The sequence below is a fragment of the Cynocephalus volans genome, chromosome 2, assembly GCF_027409185.1.
Source record: "Cynocephalus volans isolate mCynVol1 chromosome 2, mCynVol1.pri, whole genome shotgun sequence".
Taxonomy (NCBI): domain Eukaryota; kingdom Metazoa; phylum Chordata; class Mammalia; order Dermoptera; family Cynocephalidae; genus Cynocephalus; species Cynocephalus volans.
In genome coordinates, this window is record NC_084461.1 from 94,465,158 (window position 1) to 94,489,789 (window position 24,632).

The window sequence follows — 24,632 nt, forward strand, 5'->3', positions numbered from 1 at the left end:
ATGACGTCTGCCTCTCTCTCCTGCTACACTGACTCTTCCCTACCACATACTCAACTGAAAGTACTGTGTTTGGAGAAAATTGGCATGCACTAACTTTGATGACCTTTCCTCACAGAAAAATGAAACACACTTACACTCTTATCAAAACCAAAATATTCATAATTTATCAAATTATATTTTTCATTTATATTTTCTAGAACAAATTTTTTACAGATACTTCTTTTTTGCCAATATCAAACTATATACATCTTTTGGGGGCTTATGTCTGTCTTTTTCATTGTGTATATACATTTCTATATAATTTTTATCAATGTGTAAAAACAATGCCGTTATTTTAAAGTTTTTTTCATGAAATCTGCAACCACCATTTTTATTTTCCTCTAAAGGATCTTCCTATTTTATTCATTATGTGCCTTCTCGAAATTTAATTGACATTTAAAAAGAATATTAATTATTCAGTAACTCAAATTCAAATAAATATAAAAGCATTTTCAATTTTAAATATAAAGAGTTAAAGTTTATTGGTGTAATTATGATGACTCTCATAGATAATATATTTATTTTTACCTTAATGACTAATATTAAGAAATTATTTGACACAGGGCCACTTTCCTATAAAATATTCATTGCAACTTTTGACTGAAAATGAGAAAACAAAGATGGAGAAATGTTTTGTAAAGTTCACTTCCAACTGGAGGAATACTTTAAAAAATAAAAGATTTATTTTAAACTCAAATTAGAACACTTTAATACCGATGACAGCTAAATGAAAGGTAAAAGACATAAATAAAACCTTGAAAGTATCCCTGATTCTACCTAAAATTATTAATATGTATCAGAAAATAGAGCAATTGATTTGCTTTTCAAATTAAGAAGTGCTGTAGGGCTTTTTTTTGAAACTGGAAATAATTTTAGAAACAGTAAATATAAATCTCAGTAATCCATGCAGAGAACAACAAATTCACTTCCTTGCCTCACAGTCTTAGACAATATAGTCCTAAATCTCATTTGTCTTAACAATATTCTTTATAATTTAGAGACAATCAATATCAAGACCAAGAAGCTCAAGACTGACATAAGGAAATTATTCAGAATATAAGCACAAACTGATAAAGAGATATAAAATATGGAGGAGAGGTTAGGAGATGTTGACTAGGAAATACATAGGAGGAAACAACTGATTGTAATCAGAATGCCAGAAGAACACACCAGAATATGACAAAGTAAAAATTTTCAAAGAGGTAACAGAGAACTGAGAATGCTGTGAACTGATGAATGCTACCAATGCTTAGGTTTAAAAAGCCCAATTACAAGCATAATAAATAAAAAGAAATCTACACCTAGACACCTCATCATGAAACTGCGTGATACCAAAGACAAGAAGGAGATTTTAAAACCTACCAGGAAGTAAAGACTGATCACCTACAAATGAATGTTAGACTTCAGTGACTTCTAGGCAAAAACAAAGGATGCCATAAGACATATCTTCAGTGAGCTGAAAGAAAATAACTTGTAAGTTAGAATTCCATACTCAGCCAAACTATCTTAAAAAGGACAAAGAAAAAAATGACATAATTAAAAGAACAAAAACTGAAAGGGCTTCTCATTAAAGGAAATTCTAAAGAATACCATGAAGGAAGACGGAAAATGATCCCAAATGGGTATCATATAGAGATGCACAGACAGAAATGCAAGAAGAAATGATAAGCAAAAATACTTCTAAAGATATGGGCAAATGTAAATAAATATTAATTGTATAAAACAATAGTAATTTCTGATGGGGGAAGAAAGAGGTAAGTTTAACAAAAGAGTACATATCGATTACCTTTATATTTTGTAAAATATACATATTAGAATAGCAAGGGTAACCATTAAAAGAACAGACATAGAGTATATAACTTCTAAACAGAGAAAAAAATAAATGTCAGGAAATCCAAAAGAGGGTAAGAGAGAAGATGGGGAGAAAGTTTAGAAGACTGAAATAAATAAAAAAATGCATAATAACTTGATCAAAATAAATCCAATATACTAGAAGTCACGTAAATGCAAATGGATTAAACTAGCTAAAAATAAACCGTGAAAAAGAAAGCCAATGCGCTTCATTAATGTTAGAGAAAAGATACCTAAAGGCTGTGTTAAAATAACCAATTAGGAGGTCATTAGGCTGAGACAGTTCCAGCATCCTGGGTTCCTACTTAAGCAAACTGAAATCCAACAGTGTAAACAGTAGAACAAAATTTAGCTTAACCCATCAGAAACCACCAACTACCCTCTAACTACAAACTTTCCATTGCAATGATTCAAATAAAACTACTGCTCCACTTTAACCGATCGAATATTTTCTTTGCCTTGCTTCCACATTCACTTTACAAAACTCTTCCACTAGTGCCCCTTTAGTGGAGCCCCAAACCATTTGTGGTCTGGAGCTGTCTGATTCATGAATAGCTGTCTGCTCAAATAAAGGCTTTAAAATTTTAATGTGTCTCAGTTTATTTTTTATCAAGTGAAAGAAGCAAGTCATGGAGGAACACATATAGTATGATTTCATCTATATAAAGAAACAAAAACAGACAAAACTAAATTATTTATATAGGATTATACACATATATACACACGGGTGATAAAATCTATGATAAAATGTGCCGGACTAGACTGAGGTGAGGTAGACTCTGAAAAGCTGAATATTCACATTCAAAGGTCACAGACTAATATCTCAGAGAGGTCTCAAATCAAGTGATTCCATGCTCTATATTAGCATATGTAATTCTGACGGCTGCCACTAGGTGGCAGTTGGAGCTACACGTTCTTGACAAAATGCAGACTGCTGAACTATATATAAATAAAATAGGTCACAACAATATCATTATCATATTTCCATAATCTCTTAAATGTAAATTATTTATCACTGTGCTATCTAAGACATTATGACTTCTCATAATTCAAGCAAAGCAAGTGTTTCTCAATTTTGCTAACGATAAAACCAAGACTCAGGTCACTTTGTCAAGATTACTTAGACACACATCGCTTCTCGGCCTTTTGGCTAAGATCAAGTGAAGATTACTTAGACATAGCAAATGATAGGGTTCTAAATATGTGACCTCAAAGCCTGCTCTCTCCCCACCATTGCTTTGTGGCACATATACTGAGATCTTGTAAGTGACAATGATTTATAGACATATCATATCTCATTCAACAATCTATGAATTTTCTGAGGTTGGTATCTAACTGATTCATCTTCCTTGTAAACTTCAAAGAAAAAACTCAATTTTTAAAATACCTTATGTGTGAAGTAAACACTTTAATTCCTCTGGCCTTTTCATATACATAATCTCATTTAAACCTTCTAACAAATTCTGTTGCGGGACATACTGAAATGCAGTTAGATGGTCCAGACTCAAACTCAACCAAGTCACTACAATGCCCAACAGATCTGTGCCTTGGGGTAAGTCATTTAATGATCCACATACCATAGTTTTTATGGAGGAGGAGGAGAATTTTATTTAGTAGCTAAAATACCACAACAAATAACTGATTAAATATTATTTATCCTTACATATAAATATTAAGAGAAACCATCATTTGAAGAATATCTTAGCTACACATTTTTTTCCTTCAAAGACAGTTTCTGACTGAGGCTCAGTTTCTCATTAATTTGATGTCTCACCCCGCAAGTAGATCTCATATTTAAGCTTCCTCAATCTCCACTCTGAAGTGTGTTACACATGTGTTAAGCAAAAAAGAGCTAGGCTATCTCTAGTCCTGGCTTCTTTTACTAACTTTGACGCATGAGTCTCTTTGGATGGTCCATGACAGTGGCTTCAGACTGGCATTACAAATCCTCTCCTGCTATCTTAACCACCTTGCACTGAACACCAATCCCAGTATTACAACCCACACTCTTTGTATTCAGCAAGTCATATTCATTCCTTCTCATACTAAGTTCAAATTAATTATCCATTAACTTACTATGAATGGAAAAAATTAGCCCTAACTTCAAGATATCCCATGTTCTCTAAGTGTTTTCTTATGTACCATGTGGCTAAAGTTTTAAAAATATTCCTTTTTACCTTGATTATTTTTCTGTTCTTATCTAAGTCCAATGCATAAAAAAGTGAAAAGTGCCAGCAGAAAATGCTTGAGAGATTTCTCCTGATTTGGTGTCCTTTAACTTTCGATCTTGTATGTGGTTACAGACCTGGTGTTTGTTTGTTTTTAACTTTTAATTTCAAAAGTTTTCAAACACACAGAAAGAAAGAAAGAGTAGAATGCATGCCCATGAATCTTTCACCAGGATTTATCAATTGTTGACCTTTTACCACATTTGCTTTGTTTTCTCTCAACATATATTTTTCTTTGCAGAACAATTTGAAATTTCAAATATCATAATATTTTATCCCTAAGTATTCATCATATGTCTCCTAAGAACTAGGACATTCTCCTATTAAATCGCATTATATCTTTATCATACCCCATAGATTTAACTTTGATACAATCATTTTCTTCATATACAGTCTACCTCTACTTGTCGCAATCATGTTCTTAATACATTTTTTAAAATCCGGGATCCAATGAAGGATCATGTATTCCACTTACTTGTCATGCTCCTTAACTTTTGCTCTTGCCTCTCATCACAGTGACAATTTTGAAGAGTTCATATCAGTTGTCTTGTAGGATGTACATAATCTTGATTTGTCTGATTGCTTCCTTGTGGTTAAATTCAGATTAAGCATTTTTTGTAAGAATACAGTAGGAGATGCTGTACTTCCCACAGGATCACTTCTGAAGGCAAATAATGTCCATTACTGGTGGTGATGTTTGATCACCAGATCAAGGTGATGTCTGCTTTATTTCTCTGTTGTAAAAGTACCTTATCCCCTTCATAATTAATAATCTGTGCACTATTTCAAGACTATAAAACTACCTTTTCCCCAACAACTTTCCACACAATGACTTTAGTATCAATGACTGACAACCTTAGCTTTTATGTGGGCCCCTTATTCATTCTGGTTGCTGTATAACCAATCTGTCTTTTTCAGAATGGTTTCTTAAATAACTTGCCATAAGGTTTTTTTGTGAGGCCTATAGTTTTAGCTTAACAGTCTGCTGAAGTCCTCGATGTAAAGAGTCTTTTTTTTTTTTCTCTAAGTCTTTTGAACTGTCTCTAAATTAGAGCTTCAAATTTTACATAACAGTTGCCTCATGGGCTAGTATAGGACAAATTCTAGTTTATCTGCTTGCCTTACTTCCTATAAAAAGAAAGCAAAAAAAGCCATCCAAACACTAGCAGAACCAAACTATGCCTATCAAACTTGAGCCCATGTGTATCCCTGGTTAATAAAGAAAATTATCTTTGCTTCACAAAATTACAAGACAATCTGTCAATCAAACTCTTAGCTTGTCTCCTAAAAGATTTGTACCTAGTTGTCTGTCACATCTCCAGCGTTCTGTATTTGCTGTGGATCTTACTTTATCAGCTCTAATGAAGCAAGCTACATAGGAAGGTGAGATAAGGTTTCTATCAAAATACTAATTCCCCAATCAGAAGTAAAGAGGTCAATCCAAGGAACAGCATAGCCATAAGGAGATACTTAAAAGAAACTTTGCTAAGACAGATAATTATGACAGTGGAACTTTTTGAAAAAGTAACTATGACTTAGGCTCAAAAGTTACTCATAAAAATCAAAGCTGATCTATTATGAAAAATGAAAAGGCAATTTAAATAAGGACACCTATGTTTCTACTTAATTTTTTCCTCTGTGAAAGACCTGGCAGACTTTTTATATAAGTGATCTAGGGATGAATAATATGCATTAATGCCTCCAATAATGAACACAATATGCTCCAATGACATTCTTTATTCTCAGGAACTTTGATAACAAAGGTAAAAAGAATGTTTGAGTTAAATAATCTATTCTTCCACAGGGATGCCTAAACAGCCAGCAGAAACCATAGTGAGCAAGGAATTCTGGTCTCAACTTTGCCATCGTGAACAGTTTCTTCATCTATGAGAAAAGTATTAGACTTCGTGAGTTCTAAAGATTTTGTATTCAGAGTGATCTTGGAGCCTGAATTCATAGGTGACTAAGAGGTAAACATGTAAGTAGATACCAAAATAAAATAAAAACTCCATGCATTCCCTCAACAGATTTAACCAGAGTAACAAAATATAAGGAGGTCCAAAAACACTCAGTAATGAAGGTAATTAATATTTTAGTGCAATATTTTAAAACATAAAAACTAATGGAAAAGTTCATGATGTACAAAATATCAAAAACTTAAACAAAGATAGTCTGTTTTTGTTTGTTTTATGACCTCGCATTATTACGAATGGAAAACAGTCACTTCCAATCAGCTGGTGGCTCCCAGACTGTAAGGCTGTTGAATCCCCCACCAGAAAGGTTTATAAAGGGTGGACAATGGTATCCAATGGATTGGGCAATGTGGAGCTTTATATATAGTCATAGTTTTTGACTACAGAGCTTTTATCACCTTTTTCCACTTGGTACAAAATGTGGGAAGATATTTCGATAAGTGTATATAAAGGCACACATTGTTTATATTTTTGCCTAATGCTCCAATATGGTTCAGAAGAGCACTGAATTTAAGGATTCAGTTTTTCAACTAGTGGAGGACCAAAATGTTTGAAACTAAATGTTTCTATTCCCGGAGCTTTCAGTCTCATAGGAATGAAAAGTTAGTTTTACAAATAAGTGAAGTAAAATACAAAGTACTATAGAAAGAAATCCTGGAATTCAGAGAGCATCAGAGATTCTTCCTATGTTGGGGGAATGAGAATTAGGAAAGAACCCCTGGAAGTAGTGTAGGGTTGCTATATTTAGTAAATAAAAATACAAACATTGCATGAGATACGCTAAAAAGTACTTATTTATCTGAAGTTCAAATTGAACTAGGCATCCTGTATTTTACCTGGCAATCCTAAAGTGGTAACATATAAACTGAATCTTGAAATATGGGTCTAAAGAAGAAATTTCTATTTTACTATTTTGAAACTACTATTCAATAAAGGGGAATCATTATGACACCAGGCATTAAACTGAATTTAAATTACAATTGTGGCACCAACTAGCTGGATAAGTTACTTCTGTGAACTTTAATTTTCTGCTTAATATAATGTTATTATTTGCCCTACATACCTTAAAGAATTGATAGGCTCAAGAAACCTAATATTTGTGAAAATGACTTATGAAGTATAAGTATTGATACAATAAGAATTTAAGATAAATCATTGTTGTATTGTGGAGGCCAACCTCTACACTGTTGATCTGCTAGGTGGTAACCTCATGATTCTACAAATAGCATTTGGTCCAGGGACCATTGCATCTGTGACTGAAAGAAAATTTCTTTTTCTTTCTTTCTTTTTTTTTTTTAAAAGATGACTGGTAAGGGGATCTTAACCCTTGACTCGGTGTTGTCAGCACCATGCTCAGCCAGTGAGCTAACCGGCCATCCCTATATTGGATCCGAACCCGTGGCCTTGGTGTTATCAGCACCACACTCTCCCAAGTGAGCCACGGGCCGGCTCCTGAGAGAAAATTTCATCGAAAAATATCAAGGGTGAGCCAGCCTGTCTTCTTGAACATGAAGCTTCATTTAAAGATAGGTCCATACTCTAAAGGTTCAGTTCATGAGAAGAACCACTACACTGTTTTCAGGACTGGCTACAAATAATCACCTGTTGTGTAAAATTGTGTTTAAAAACTGTTTTAACAACATCCAAAATGCTCAAATACTTTTGACACTGATGTGTCCTACCTAGGTGTCCAGGTCCCAGCCAACTTGTACAATTCCCTTCTTGCAGGCAGTACTTCCTTCTTGGGCAGTACAAGAACTCCAATGTATCCCAAAGGTCCACTCCTTAAATCTAACTCAGACATCAGGTAAGCGGTAGGGTAATGACAGAAACAAGTAATTTTCTTCACCTTTCACCAAACATCAGAGAAGTAAACCTTTTTCATTTGGATGTTGGAGGATAAGATTATCTTCATAATGGGAAGATGAGAGAGAGAGGAGAAAAAAGGATGATAATATAAAAATAGGGATTGGATAAATCCAAAAGAGGTTTAAGAAAAAAAAAAAAAAAAGGTATGAAAAGGATAACAGATAATCTCAAAGATGAAATGAGGGAGATGGAAAAAAAAAAGACATGAAATAAGACAAAGGAGGATGAAAAAGATAAATAAGGGGTGAAAAGAGGAAACCTGAAGGAGATCTAGCCAAACATTACCCCTGAACACACCAATGACCACCACAGAAATGAGGCAGGGCCTAATCCTCATAGACTGCTCTGAAAGCAAGAAACCAACAGAGGAGTCAAGAAAATGGGGATTTCCATAAATTTAATGAACAGATCAGAGATTAACAAAACTCAGGCCTCCTTTCAGATTTAATAACAAAAAACAACCTAAATTTGCCACTTCTTCTAATTAGCTGCTAATAAAATTAATTCAAATAAAACTAATATTCATGGTAAGCTGATTATATCCTTTTGTAACCAAGTAGGGAAATAAATTAAACACAAATAAACTCAAATATATACTCACATTTTAAAGGTGCCTTCAGATGAAGTTTCTCAGACAGAAAAAAATGAGACACATAAAGCAGGTTCTTATAGCTGTTTGTCATTTCCAATTAGAGATTAATACAAATTTCAGTCCTGGTGTCTAGAATTACCCCTTGATTAGTCTGTTTCTGTTGCTTATAACAAAATACACAGAACTGGGTATTTTATAAAGAAAATGAACTTTATTGCTTACAATTTCAGAGGCTAGTAAGTGCAAAGTCCAGGGAACACATCTGGTGAAGGCTTTCTTTGGTGGTGACTTCAGTGACAGTAGGATATCACATTGCAAAAATGGTAGAGCAGAGAGAGCAGAGAGAGCAAGAGGCCAACTTCCTTTTAAAGCCCTCCAAACCACACCCCTGACCACCATTATTAATCCATTCACCCACTGCATGGTCCTACAATCTAATCCCCTCTTCAAGGTCCCACCTTTCAATTATCATAATAGGATTTCCCACCCTCTTTTACACTGTCACAGTAGGGACTAAATTTGGGGGGGACATTAAACCCAAGGCAATCCCCAAGTAGCTAGGCTTCTCTGAGTTTGAACAATGAGGAAAATCCTGACTAGTAGATCCTAGAAATGCTCAGTAAGAATCTATGTTGATTTCTGATGAACCTACAGTGTGCCTTACTAATTTCTTCAGCTCTTGGTCTATAAACTAATTACTTGTAAATAAACACCTAATATACCATCAGCGTACAGCTAAAAATTTGTCCTAGAATAAATTATGATTTAGAACAAAAATAAAAATAAAAATTTCTTTTGGAATCCATCTTGCAATAAACACTTTAGATCTTCAGATTATTTTCAATTGTAATTAGTATCTTTCTTTCTCTGCATTTTGTTTTTTAAAATTTACTTTATAGTATATTTAAAGTTACATAATTCTTAGATACTGCCTGGAAAGTTAGAGGATTGTAAATATAAAGGCTACCTTTTGCCAAAGAAAGGACACTTATTAAAATTTAACTTTAATTTTACAAAAGCAACCTATATACACTTATTGAGTATAGCCTTATCCATCATAAACTATTAAAACTTGGGGTGAATATTTGCTATAACCCTAATAGGGGTTTATTATTATTATTATTATTGCTTATTATGACTTCTTATTGTAATAGGCATCAAATAATGCTATAGTTATTCATTCATAAGTTTGTCTCCCCCTTTATTGATGTCTATGAGCAACTTAGGAGATCTCACCTTCTTTATTTACCTTTTTGCTTCCAGCAAATAGCACAGAATATATTAGGTGCTCTATATATGTATATGTATATTTGAGTTCATAAAATTAATTGAGAAGTCAGAAGCTTCTATGGAATGTAAAATATAAATACATTCAACCTAGAAACAATATCTATGTATTTGATATCAATAAATAATTTCTGGAGAAATGCACAGTAATGTGAATCTAGTTACAAACTCCTATTTATATATCTTAGAAATATTATTTCAAAGTACAACAAAGAGAACAAAAAAGTTGTCTTTTTCACAGCTTGGGGATCTAAAAATTTCTGGAGTAGAGAAAGTATCAAAGCTTGCTGAGATTTTAGCATTCTACTTGAAATCAAACCCTAATTGCTTTTTTTTTTCTTCTTAAAGAAATTACAAATGTGCTGCTATAAAACATACTTGATATCAACAAGTTTTCATCTGCATTCATAAAAACAAGTTATAGGAATCATTTTATGATTCTATCTAAAATTAGTTTTTCTTAAAATATATTTCTAGTTTTATATATGAAGTAAAAAACAAACAAGAAAATAATAGCAGCAATTAAACTCCTGCTCTAATCTGAAGTTCCAAGAATAATAATTTGTTTCTAATGCAAATATGTTCACTTTGCATGGCAAACAGACACCAAAAGAATTTAAACAATTAAAGCAATGGGGACCAGTACAATTACTTATAAAAAGGACTAAACTAACAATTTTTTAAATTAAATTATATAACTTTATGTCTAATCATTCATTAAATGATCTATATTATTCAAATTATAAAACAAGAATTTTAATAAATCTGTTTAACGTAATAAACTGAAATGCAAGAGTTAGATCTAGCTGTTAGATATGCAAATACCCAACATCTGATAATATGCATCACCTAGTACGCGATTTTTCAGTTCATGCACTCCTACGTATGGCACTGAACAAACTAGAAAAAAAAAGAGTAAGCTAAGGACAACATAAAAATATGATATAATTAGGGGAAATTTTTTAAAATAAATAAATGAAAGGAGAAAGGTTTCTTTCCAAAAGACTTTTCCATTCCAAATAATTCATTCTGTTTGGCAACACAGGCATATTAAAATACATTCTGTCAACAAATGTTCTAAAATTCTAAATTAGTACTGTAAAATTACTAAGGGAAAATATAGGTGAAACACTTCAGCAGTTGAGCCCGAAAGTACAAGCAGCAAAAGAAAAAATAAACAAATGGGATTATATCAAACTAAAAAGTTTCTGCACAGCAAAAGAAAAAATCAACAGAGTGAAAAGACAACCTACAGAGTGGGAGAAAATTTTTGCTAACTATGCATCTGACAAGGGGCTAATATCCAGAATATACATAGAACTCTAGCATTTATACAGTAAAAAAAATAAATGACCCAATTAAAAAATGGGCAAAGGAGATGAATAGACATTTTTCAAAGGAAGACATACAAATGGCCAACAGATACATGAAAAAATGCTTAATATCACTAGTCATCGGGGAAATGCAAACTAAAACCACATTGAGATACCACCTCACTCCAGTTAGACTGGCTATAATGAAAAAGATGGTGAATAACAAATGCTGGTGAGGGTGTGGACGTCGGGTCCGCCGCCGGCCAACCTGTACAGCCCTAGCCTCGTTGCTTTCGGTGGGCGAGCAAACGGCCCGGGATTCCTCTTTCCCTCCTGTCCCCTTTGGAAGGAGACCGGGGAAGAGAGCTGTGAAGAGAGGTGAGCACACCCGCCGGGCCCCCCCCAAAACAGCCCGGTTAAAGGACACTCAGACGCGGCGGGGGGGTTCTGTTGAGCAGTTCTGTTTATTATCACACAAGCATTTGATTTTATAGGCAGATAGGGAGGGGAGGTTTTAACATAATCCTATCAGCTTAAAGGTCAAGGGCATGCATCCTGTCTCAATGCCTAGCTATTGCAACCATGCAGTGGTCACGAGCGCAGAAGCACGCATTTGGCCAATAAGGGCTAAGGCAAGGTTCCCGCAGACACTCCCACCCTACTTCCTCCCGGTGCCTCTTAGCCTGCCACGTTGATACGCCCTTTTGGGCCTATAATGGCGCCGCTTGCAATGTCACTTAAGGTGGCGTTAGTTTTTAAAGCCCGACATGTGGAGAGAAACAACCACTTTGGAAAACAATTTGGAGGTTTCTCAAACAACTACAGATAGATCTTCCATATGATCCAACAATCCCTCTTCTGGGTATATATCCAAAGGAATGGAAATCATCATGTCAAAGAGATACCTGTACTCCCATGTTTACTGCAGCTCTGTTTACAATAGCCAAGATATGGAACCAATCTAAATGTCCATCAATAGACAATTGGATAAGGAAACCATGGTACATATACTGATGGAGTTTGGATGTGTTGTCCCTGCCAAAACTCATGTGGAAATTTGATCTCCAATGTGGCAGTGCTGGAAACTGATTGAGTCATGGGGCAGATCCCTCACGAATGGGTTTATGCTCTCCCTGGGGCAGGAAGGATAGTGAGTAAGTTCTCTCTCTATTAGTTCCCACAAGAGCTGGGACCTCCTCTGAGAGTGGCACCTCCTCTCTCTCTCTCTCTTGCTTCCTCTCACCATGTGATCTGCTCATACATACCAGCTGCCTGCCCCTTTTGGCCATGAGTACAAGCAGCCTGAGGCCTGTGCCAGATGCAACTATCCCAGAATCGTAAGCCAAATAAACCTCTTTTCTTTATAAATTACCCAGTCTCAGGTAGTTCTGTTATAGCAACACGAAACGGACTAAAACATATACACTATGGAATACTACTCTGCCATAAAAAGGATGAAATATTCCCATTTGCAACAACATGGATGAACCTGGAGAAACATATGTTGAGTGAAACAAGCAAAGCACAGAGGGATAAAAGCCGTATGTGCTCACTCATATGTGGGAGCTAAGAGAGAAAGGAAGGCAGGAAAGAAATACCACAGTAGTGCCGTGATCCAACAGAGGGAGGGAACATTCCTAGGGCTACAAATTGGAGTGGGGGGGGGGAGGTTGGGGGATTATTGGGAGGGGACAAAGGGTACAAAAGGAATTTCTGGTAATGGGTATGCCCCCAGTATGAATCTGGCCCTCACATCATGGGCAGGAGAGGAGACAATCAGCTTTGTATCTCATGAACATTCGTAATAAAGAAATAAAAATTTAAAAATTTAAAAAATAAAGAATATTTTATATAAATCTAGTCATGAAAATAATAACAAGGAGCCTCTTAAAGGAAGGTTCATTTTTTAAAAGAGAAAATACAACAAAACCCACAATTAAATTTTTTAATTTTTCTTTAAAAAACAAAACATAACAAAAAGTAAAAACTGTAGATGAATTATTAGTTTCAGTACACTATATGCAAAATAAATTCATATAATGTACTATTTGAGAAAAGCCATATTTTAATATGGCTACTTAAGAAAAAGAAAAGACAAAAGAAAAAAACTGAAAGCCAATGATTTATACTTGACAGGAATCAAAAACAAATATGTAGCTCAATTTAGCTTTTCAATGGTTCAATGTTAAGTAGAATAAAAGTGCCAGTTACTTCTGTATACCACCTTTCAATGCTAGTTATCCAGGCAAAGGTAAGTTTTTACTAATACTTGCTGCCATTTTGTTTCATTTAATATATCTGCTTTTAGAAAAAAAGAAAAAAGAAAAGAAGGAAAGTCTGCAGAAAAAGCAAGAGTAGATTTTTAAAGATTAAGCTTTAAGTAGAAAACTTGCCTCTTGAAGTTCTAGAAAATACAATCAGATATATAAAGGAAATAAAAGGCAAAAGTCCTAGAGATGAGAGGGTAAGTTTATCATTATTTTTAGATGATGTGACAGTCTACTTTTAAAATTCAAGGGAATTATCTATAAAATTATTAGAAACTAAATAAGTTCAGAAAGATAACTAATTAGAAAATTAACATTCGAAAGTATATTTACAATGTACAAAAAGTATATTCTCATTTACCAACAACAACCAATTAGAAAACACTGAACCAATATCATTCAAAAAGCAATAAAATTATCAAATACATAAAAATTAGTTTAACATAAAATATATAGAACCTTTAATAAGAAAACTATAAACCTCAAAAAAGAAGGGCTTAAGCAAATAGCAAGTACTGTGTCTTATATTTTAAAGTCACCAAATTTTGACAATAAAACTATAACTGTAAAGCATGAACGAGCACTTCTAATGTTTGTGCATGGGGGTGAAGGGAAGTGGGGGTGGCATTATTCAAACATTAGTAAGTAGAGAGACTGAGGCAGAAAGAGCAGAGCCAGGCACTATTCCAGTGACATATACATTAAGAATTAAAGATCCTAAGATCAAGTCAATACAAAATTTGATTTCTAGAGAGTGAGGATAAAAGTCACTGATTGTGTAGTAAGTGGAATGTCTCAGTTCCAGTTCGATTTAGAGCAAACTAGGCTTAGTACAGAGTTTAAGGTAATCAGCCATGAAATATTCACATTAGGGAATTCAAGACAATAGCATCTGGAAACTAAAACAAGAAAAGAAAGCTTTGATAAGTCTTTTCAGTATTATATTTTCTCTTGGGTATAGAATGTAGAGCTTCAAAAGTCTGAAGATTTTATCCTTACTGAATTTTAACCTTACTGGAACAAGAAAAAGAGAACCAGGATAAGAGGGAGGTCCCTAGCAAGTGAGTAGTGGAATTTAAATTAGTAATGCCATCTTTTAGATTTATAACGGTATCAGATTATAAAGATCAGAATATCTTTGGCCTGATATCACAGACAATTACTCTGAATAGATAGAGAAATCTACAACTCAATATCAAATTGCAGGTATGTTCTCAGATCCCTCACAAGTCTAGGCCAGACAAACTCAACCTTTCCCCGTTTCTTCTTGACTCAAAACACTATGAATTTGATCCAAAAAACTGTTACAGCAAATGATAACCTTTCAAATTTCTAACAATTTTCTAATATGTGATACACCCTGCACAGCATATGCTATGGTCTGAATGTTTGTGCTCCCCCAAAATTCATATGTTACAATCCTAACCCCTAAGGTGATGGTATTAGGAAGTGGGGACTTTGGGAAGTGATTAGGTCATGAGGCAGAATCCTTACGAACGGGATTACTGCCCTTACATGAGACCTCACAAAGCTAGCTTGTCCCTCCATCACGTGAGGACACAGCAAGAAGGTGCCTATGAACCAGAAAGTGGGCCCTAACCAGAACCCAACCATACTGGCACCCTGATCTTGCCTCTAGAACTGTGAGAAGTAAATTTGTTACATATAAGTCACCAGTTTATGGTATTTTATTATAGCAGCCCGAAAAGACTAAAACAGGATATAAAGATATATTGAGAAGCATTCAGATAGACTTTTCATAAGAGATAAAATTAACAAAAATATTTCATTTTCTACCATATTTTCCATAACTTTTACTAAATTCATGATGCCTTTTTATGAGCTGAAAACCTTTAAATACTAAATGAAGACATAAAAGTGAAAATAGCAATGATAAATCAACTTAAGACCCAGGATATTTCTCATTAGGGTAGTAAAAGTTTATACATTTTCTCTCTACATAAAAAGAAACATGATTGCAATTTTAAATAGTATACCATTATAAAAAAGTTAGAAAACCTAAATCGCAACAGGTTATTTTACTTTGTCAAATACCTAAAAATAAAAGAGTCAGCCAGTGATTTGGGGTACCTATTTCTACTCATGGTAGCCACATTTTACAAAACCCAGATTCTAAATCCATGATGAGATACAATGAAATTATGTACAAATAATATAAGTTGCTTGCAATAATCTCTGCAGCTCCAAAGGCCTTTAATACGGTGAGTGTACTATAATATCAAGATTAGATTTATATGTCCTAGAAAACAAGTTACACACTGATGAACAGCATTAAATTGACATAATGGCTCTTAGTGGTTATAAATGTAGCTTTTTCCTACTTTAATTGGCAATGACTAGACTAACCTTTTCTCTATAATTGTAACTACAGTATAGTAATTAGACAAACCACTACTTACTTGTGAATTAAAGAGTAAAAGAAGAAAGCTCTTAGTCACTAGCTTTGAGAATGTAGAACAAAATTGGGTTGGCATTCTACTGGGGCAAAATGAGCTACCAATAAGAAAAAATAGTTTTTCATAAGTTTTGTTCTATGTTTAGTTGAATATCCAAACTACAAATAAAAATATCAGGAAAGCCCTTCTTATATACTTAGAAGCAGTCCCCCTAACTGAGGTCAAAAGCCAGACTTAAAAACAGGTTTGAAAGTCAAAAAGTAAATGAAGATGTTATTTGGGACTGCTGGAGGGAGGGCAGGAGAAAAGAGAAAGTTTACTCTCAAAGATCTAAATATAATAATGATAAAATAGGTGGTCCATGCAAGCATGACTTTCTTGGGCTTACATAATTCCGTGGGAGGCATGGGGTGGGAAAATTAGTCTTGACAAGGGCATTGGAGGAAAGTCAGCTGCCAGCCATCCCAGAGGACTCACGGTTGAGGTTGTGAAGGGAGTCATTTCCCTTGCCTGACAATAAGAACCTTTTTCTCAACCTTACTTTTAGACCTCAAGGAGGGTCAACCAGTCCCCAAATCTTTAAACCTCAACCCTGGGACACACTAGATTCCTGGAGGAGAGGCAGAAGGGAGATTTCTTTTTCAACAGCCAAGATTGTGCATAAATGATCACCTGTTAGAGAGACCCTGAGGAGAGAATTGTGGCATACTGAAAGAAAAATGCACACAAACTCAAGCAATAGGTCAGTTCTTGTCACAATTGCTACCAATTGGCATCCCAAGACCTCTGCAGAGGTCAGACTCTTCCCCAACAGCAGTGGTTGGCAGGTAGTCACACTACTGGGTGATGATAAATCAACTCAAGATCCAAGATTATTTTCTCATCAGGATAATAAAAGCTTATTCATTTTCTCTATGTTTAAAAAGAAATTTGATTGCAACAGGAACTTTAATTAAACAATATGTCCCTGTTAGTCACTGAAAATAAGTTAGAAAATTTAGGTGAGAGCAAGCAACCCTTTCATCAGCTAGACTAATGAAATTAGGTATATAAAAGGCAGTTTAGGGAAGTTAATCTGCAATGTCTAAAAATTCAGGTTATATTAAAGTACAATATACAATAATTTAAAACTGTCCATACATGCGAATTAGAGACCAGTCATTAAAAGAACAGCAAATAAGGTTTCAGAGTGTGCTCAGCAGAGTTAAAAGGGGTGAGTAGAAATGATGAAAATGAAAAGTGGCAAAAGTATTATACAATTATCCATCAATCTCTTAACTAGGACAGAGGCAAGTATTGCTAAATTATAAACTCTGTGAAGGCTAGGAACGCAAATGTTCTACTCAATGCCCTATCCCAAATGCCGGGTCAGGGTAGGTGCTCAACAAATATCTAATAAATGAATAAATGAAATTATATTCAGTAATTTTCTCTCACATATTCTTGGATCACACAAGCAACTACTTTTCATAATGCTTACCAGATACAAAACAGAGACATGAATAACGCTTCTCAAAAGAGTTCACTTGGGATACAAAATTGTATTCTACCTATGTGACACTGGGCAAGTTACTTAATCTCTGTGCCTTGGTCCCCTCATTTGAAAAATGGGAATAATAATTGTACCTACCTCACAAGGTTGTTGGAAATTTAATATATATAAAGCACTTGGAACAGTGACTAGAGGAGTCTGTGCTATAGAAGTGTTGGTGATTACTGCTATTCTGTAATGATAACAGAGGAGGTTTTATAAAATCCTAGGCAGTGATTCACTGGTCTTATTAACCCCTCAGAGTATAATCCACTTCTGAATCAACTATGTATTGCCAGTACTAAGCACAGCACCTGGCACATAATACATTATTATTTTTTAAAAAAGGAATACAAGTTATACTGACTCAAACACTTTAGTACAATGTTCTTAACTAGATCAGAAAAAAGTCACCTAGGCCCATTATGATTCAGAACATGAATTTCCTACATAATAAAACCAAATGTGACAAGCATTTTTCTCCAACATTTGATAATATCTAATTAAAAGACCATTATAATGAAAAAGTTTTAAATGTTTCATTTTTGCCAAGGACCACCATAGAGTCAACCTCTATTCCTTTATATTCTTCCTTACCATTTAGTCATAATTCAAAAACTAAACTCTCAGTTTTGTGAGAGCAAAGGCAAGGAAAACAGATAAGAAGGTTCAACTGACAATCAAATACTGAAAAATTGGCTAAGATGTCAACAATGCAATACATTAAAACATTTTTTTAAATTTATACCGAAGATAGGAGAACTACACATTGGTCAAAACATGGTTAGCATTGCAAGCATACGTGTATGCAAAACTGTATGTTAAAACTCTAAGAAAAATGGATTTGTTTTATTTATAAATTTAAAATTTTCTACCTAATTGCCTGAAATATTTTTCCCTTTGGTTTCAGGAAAATAAAGTTTTAAGTGGTTATCTTGATGCAACATGCTGGATTATCTAAAACCTGGCAATAAACTATTTTTCCAGATTTTCTTTCCTAACATTTATAAGCAGTAAATAATAAGCAAGAATGAGCTTTGAAGAAAGAAGACTGCCCTCTAAATGAAACTATAACCTTAAATGAAACTATAACCTTAACCCAAAATAAAACAAATGAGCAAAGATAACTTTAATAATCAAAATAGCTCCTAGGCCAAAACAAGAATTTGACATCTATTATCATCATAATGGCATCCACAGAAAGAAGATATCAACCGGAAATAGGGTCATCCAATTATGACATTAGGGCAGACACAAACCAGGACTGTGCTGTACCAATTGATACATATGATTACTTTAAATTAGAACAGGGTCTGTCCCTGTTAGAAAGAAAGAATACAAAAGAGTAGAGCAAACTTTGGTATTGCCCCTCCAAGTATTACAAGGAGACCCTGTTTCATGAATATACCACCCACTTTGTAATGAATGATGTTTTAGTCCAAACTTGTTCTCACGCTGTAGTTCTGTGTTATTTAACTTGATTACATAACTTTTGTTTATGCCTTATTTCTTCTGGTATATGGTAGGTCTTTTGAGCACTGTGATGTCTCATGTTTCTTTTCAAACCCCACATTCCTACATTGTGTACTATAAACTGCAAACCGAAATCAAATGCTCACTGACTGACAGTAATGATAATTGTTAGTATTATACCTGACATATATTGATTAGTTAACTATGTGCCAGGAACTATACTAAGTACTTTAAATTTAATAATCACATTTAAATCACACAATATATTTATGAAGTAAATTCTACTGCTGTCCCCATTTTACAGATAAGAAAATGAGACACAGGGAGGTTAAGTAACCTGCCCAATGACAAACAGGTATGAAGTGGCAGAGCCCAAGATTCAAATCCAGATTGTCTGGCTCCAGAGCTTGTGTTCATACCCACTATACTATACTGTCTCTTAACGGAAAATACACTTGTGCCTGAGTATCTTATTCTAAGTTTTTTCAGCTCTTGAACCTTAAAGTTATTCTTGCTCTAAAAGAGTTAATGATAATATCCAGAATTAGCATAGATATGGAGAAACAGACACTCTTTTGCAGGGAAGTGGAAGTATATATTGATATTATCTTTCTAAAGGGAATTAAGCAAGATGCATAAACATTTTTTGATATGCATGTCCTTAGACACAGAATTCCATTTCAAGAATTTATACTAAGGAGATAAATATAAACGTATACAAAGATATAGATATAGGAATGTTCACCATCTAGTTATTTACAGGAGTAAAAATTGTAAATAATTAGAATGCCTATGAATAAGAGACTGGTTATATACACTGTGCTAAAACCCTAATGTTAACCCATTAGAAATGGTGACATAGGTCTATATTTATTAGAACAAAAAGAAGTCCATAATATATTGTTGAGTGATAGACACAGACTGCAAAATATTATGGACAGTGTAATTCCACAAGGAAGTGAGAGTTATACATGTATATGTGCCTATCTGAATAGATGTTCAACAAAACGGAGACAGTGGAAATCTGCATAGTAGGATTTTAGGTAATCTAGGTTTTCTTTTTAAAAATATTTACTAAAAACTACTATGTGTGTGTTGTTTCATCATTCAAAGGAGCATAAAAGAAATACAAGAGGCTACAATTCACAAAGACTACAGTTGATACTAGGCCATGGAAGAAAATTAATGTTGAAGACAAATAAATGGCTAGTAAAGAAAGGTGAGGAAGGAGATAAGCACAGTGTGGTACAGCAGCCTTCCGGTCTAGAGCAAGCCGTATTCAAGCTTCACCTTCACCATTAACTAGACATGTGAACCTGGACAAGTCACAGATTATCTTTGAGCCTCAGTTTCAAAACTATAAAATGAAGGGAGTTAGGTGGGGGTGTCCTCAGACGTTCTTCACAATAAGGGTCTGTGGTTGGAATTTTCAGAAAGAGCAGGTAGGAACATGAAAACACCTCTATCTCTGCTAGTCACAGAGAATTATTCTGCAGTTTATTAGTCTACACTTTAGGCAGTTAGTACAAGATGTGAAATAACAAAGCCCAAAAAACTGGAACAATAGAAACCCACAAACACATTCAGGCGCTTGTTATTGAAAATAAAATTACTCCTCAGGGAGGGGGATAATACATTAAACTAAGGAAGGAGTCCACATGTGAGACACCTCACTATCCCACTAAAAGCTCATTTCCAAGCAGCTGACAGTTCCCTTATAATATTTCACTTCTATACAGATAAAAAAGCTATGTGTGATCTGACAATGTGGTATATATATTTCTACTGACAAAAATCTCAGGAAAAGGGTCAAGTGAGAGTTTGATGTTGCATTCCGCTGTTATTCAAATATATCAATAATCAAATCTGGAGAGCTGCCAATAAAAACAGAATAAACATCATTAGCATTTTAATAAACCTGAAAGCCACAGACCTGGAAAAAGAGAGCACAACAGAGCAAAGGGAAATCAGCACCTGCCAGCCTCTTACCTCTAGCGGTTTGCTCTTTGGCAGTCCACAATGTCCTCCCTGCTCCATCTCACAAAACACACACTCCAGGGAGACATCTCTGTATTTTAAAATGTCTCCTAGACCTTCCCAAGCTCTAAAGTACGGAAATATGTTGTAGTCTGTTTCAAAAACTGAGAATAAATAACCTGATTTTAAAAATACTTTAAGAAAGTGCTGGTCTTTTAGTTTTAAGAAGCATTTTAAGTGTTAGAGTGTGATTTAATATGTTAACTAAATGGATCCAGATGATAAATGAAGAAAAAATGATAAGAAGATGAAAAAACAAACAAACAAAAAACACAGCAAAAAACAGCAAACTATACACAATAGATGAGCAGCCAGGAATTATATGCAGAAGGCTGACCTAGCTGTGCTTTGATATTATTTTCAGTGAGATCCTATGATTCTTAGAATATATCAAACACAAAATCACATGTAACTCAAAGTAAATAGTTAATTTTCCTTAATTTTCAGTCATTAGATCATTTTCTCAATTGAACTTGAAACTGGAAATGAAAAGCTATGCTTCCTGGAATATTTTAAATTTCATTTACTCTCCTGTTAATCCATCGTATGTGTGTGTAGATAATATTATATTTTTTAGCATGTAACTCACTAAAATATATTTGGATAAATATCCAAGTGAAAAATATTTCACAAAGGTAAAGTAGCTTTATATTAAGGTATCTTATTTTATGGCAACATAAAACTTAAGTATGGATCACTGGTTTTTCAGAAAGTCTCTACTTATGAATCTGAATGTACTTTGTTCATTTAATATGAAAACAAAGAAATGTTTATGAAAACATATAATAATGAGTACACTATAATTGTCTTATTTTCCTCAGATAATTGTTAATACTTCAGTGTTACCATACCTTTAAGAATGTGCTAGTAGTGCCTTTACAAAGTTTGATTTGAGATCTTCATTGTCAATTTTCAGGAAACCATGAGGATAAGAAGGTGATAAAGCATTGATGATGGATGGTACTACCCAAGCCACCATTCTAGTAATGAACTAATGACTCATGCTGAAGGTGCTTTTGAAACATGATTAAGCCTCCAAACATTTCACTAAGGTAGATTCACATTCCCCCAATCATAAAAGAGAACTTAAATAAGTTTATCAAGGTTATATAGTGAATGACCCAAATATAAAAGTTTAGAACAAAAACAAAAAAAACTCCCAGCTCCCACTGTACACTCCCAACTCTCACTGTACACTCTATTCATTAGTATTTGGAGAAGCCTTTCGGGGTAATTTATTTCACTGCTCAGAGTCTGACTGACCTTCTCTGGTGGCCACTGGCAAGTGTATGCCAAAATGTCACTGACCAAAAAACTTCTTACAATGCCATGTTTTATAAAATGAATATGTCAAGAATCAGATGAAAATGTCATCAGTGACACTGACAACAATAAAAGAAAATATTCCACAGATTTAAGAGAGGGAAGAAGATCCAAATTAAAAGGGAAAAAATTACCTGAGAAAATGTCATCAGTGACTATATCAACCAAAAAGTAAACAGACCACTGCTATAAGAAAGGGAAGAAGACACAACTTAAAGGGGAAAAAAAATTACCTAAGAAGCAAATGCTTTTTAATGGATTAGAAAGGAGAAGAAAGACTACTTTTTCAAATACTTGTGGGAAAACTATATCTCTTTTAGAAATCATACTCTTGTTCCTGAGAGAAGGAGGACTGGGGAGATAGAAGGCAACATGTCTCAGCACCTGTGAGATGCTCTTCAGATTTGAATCCCAAAGGTATTCATTTTCTTATTTGCATGTCAAAATGAATGACATAATTTGTGAATGTCAAAAGTAGTCACAGCAAATTAGATATTCAAAAAAAATTAATTCCTTGCTGCCCTTAAAAGAGAAAGTCAAAAGTTGTTGATTTTCCCATTTTGCAGTCTCGGGAAGTAAGTTTTACTTATACAAACACTTAAAAAATCAAAAAACCCAGTTGGATAGATCTACTCTTTTGAAATTTAAAATGGAAGTGGGGCAGGTGATCTAAAATATTTACCTTTACACTAAGACTTAGAATCTTTATTTAAAATAAACCTAGCTTGCAAATATTATTATTGAAATAAATGACTGCTGCTTATTACTGAGGAATAGAATATACTTTTTGTATATTCTTTATCTGTATATAATTGGCATATTTTAAATAACAGCTTTAATAGAACTTTCAAAATAACACATGTAGATTTTTCATTACCTACCTGAGGATTTACTGCTTTGAAGATTAACCATAGTCCAGGTTTAATCCTAGGCAGTTTGCTCCACCTAAATTCTTACAGGACATCATCCTCCCAACAACCAACTAAAGTGAAATCAATGCTATTATGAGCATTAATAAAACACAGAGTTGCATTTTAGGATTTCCTGCTACTTTAGATTACTATTCCATGTTCTCCCCCATGCATACCTCTAAGCTGATCAGTGTGGATCATCACAAATTCTAAATGCTTTACTAAATGCAATGTGCACATAAATAACCTATACAAAGGACTGCAATATAGTGTACAACTAACAGTGACAACTTAGTAAAAATAAATACAAACCTTAAAATTAAACATTATAAACTATATGTACATACAATAAACAACAGGAGTGCAGCATTGTGGAGTTACTGTAACTTTGAACCTTTTTAAACAGCTACATTTTTCATAGGGAGATGACTGTCAAGTAGCAGCAATGTCTGTGTGGATGTCTAAATGTCTGTCGGGGCCTGTTTGTTAATACTTTATACTTCTACTCCTCTAACAAGCTTCACTGTTATGTCCTATTTGGAGATGGATGGCTGCCAATAGACGTCACAGAAAAAGCTCCTCTATAACATAATGATGTCTCAGTACTGGGAATAAACTTAAGAGAGAAAAATCTTGGAAACAAAAAGAATACAGACATCTACTTAGAGATATAAATTACTAAAAGTTTCTAATTCTAATAAGATCATAATATCCCAAATATTAACTAGATTGTAATATATATTTCTTCAAAGATAGTTATCCAATAAATATCTATAATCTCCAGAAAAAAATGTTAGAGAAAATAACTCCTTTTTCTTTTTTTTTTTTTCCAAATTCATTTCTAAATTTAATGAAGAAAGCCAGGGCATTGTCTTGACACATTTTGTCATCCCTGTTCCAAATAAATTGCTGCCACAAGATTATCATGTTTCTCCAGGATTTTCTTCCACTGTCTTCATTCAGCTTTTTTAATCCAGTAAGGTTAATATGTCGTCAGTTCAGCTAAAATTGCATCCATATACCTCAGACATAAACTCCCATTCTATGTTAGAGGATTCAGTGAGTGCCTCTTTAACTCTTCAATTACATTTACAGAGCATTTTTAAAGGCGGTGTCTGCATCCATTAAACAAACTTGAATATTTTGACTTGCTCTATTTCTTGTCAACCTGAGTAATTTTTTCTCTCTTACCTTGAACTCAAGCTTATGTTCACTAGGATGGATTGTCATCCAATCAATCAATCAACGTGCATTTACTGAGCTTCTGGTTAGGTGCCCAGGACGCTGGAAAAGTTACAATTCCTACTTATAGCTTTAATTTCCGTGCTGTTATCAATGTAACATTCTAACAGATTTATAATCCATCTGTGTTAAATTAAAACTAAAAGAAAAAAATGCAACTTACACTCTCTCTCCTATCCCCAGACATAAGATTTTCCAAATACACATTCACACATAGCAAAATATTTGTGTGCCTGTGTATGGGTGTGCGATACAATAAATCACCAATGTATTTTAATA

The 24,632-nt window shown here is 34.1% G+C and overlaps 1 protein-coding gene and 1 pseudogene across 1 annotated transcript in view; one reads left to right on the forward strand and one right to left on the reverse strand.

Annotated features, from left to right (window-relative positions):
• Positions 1 to 24,632, reverse strand: part of FBXL17 (F-box and leucine rich repeat protein 17) — a 518,884-nt gene that overhangs the window by 298,294 nt on the left and 195,958 nt on the right. The gene's annotated exons all lie outside the window — the stretch shown is intronic.
• On the forward strand, positions 3,021 to 3,188 carry LOC134371260 (U2 spliceosomal RNA; annotated as a pseudogene).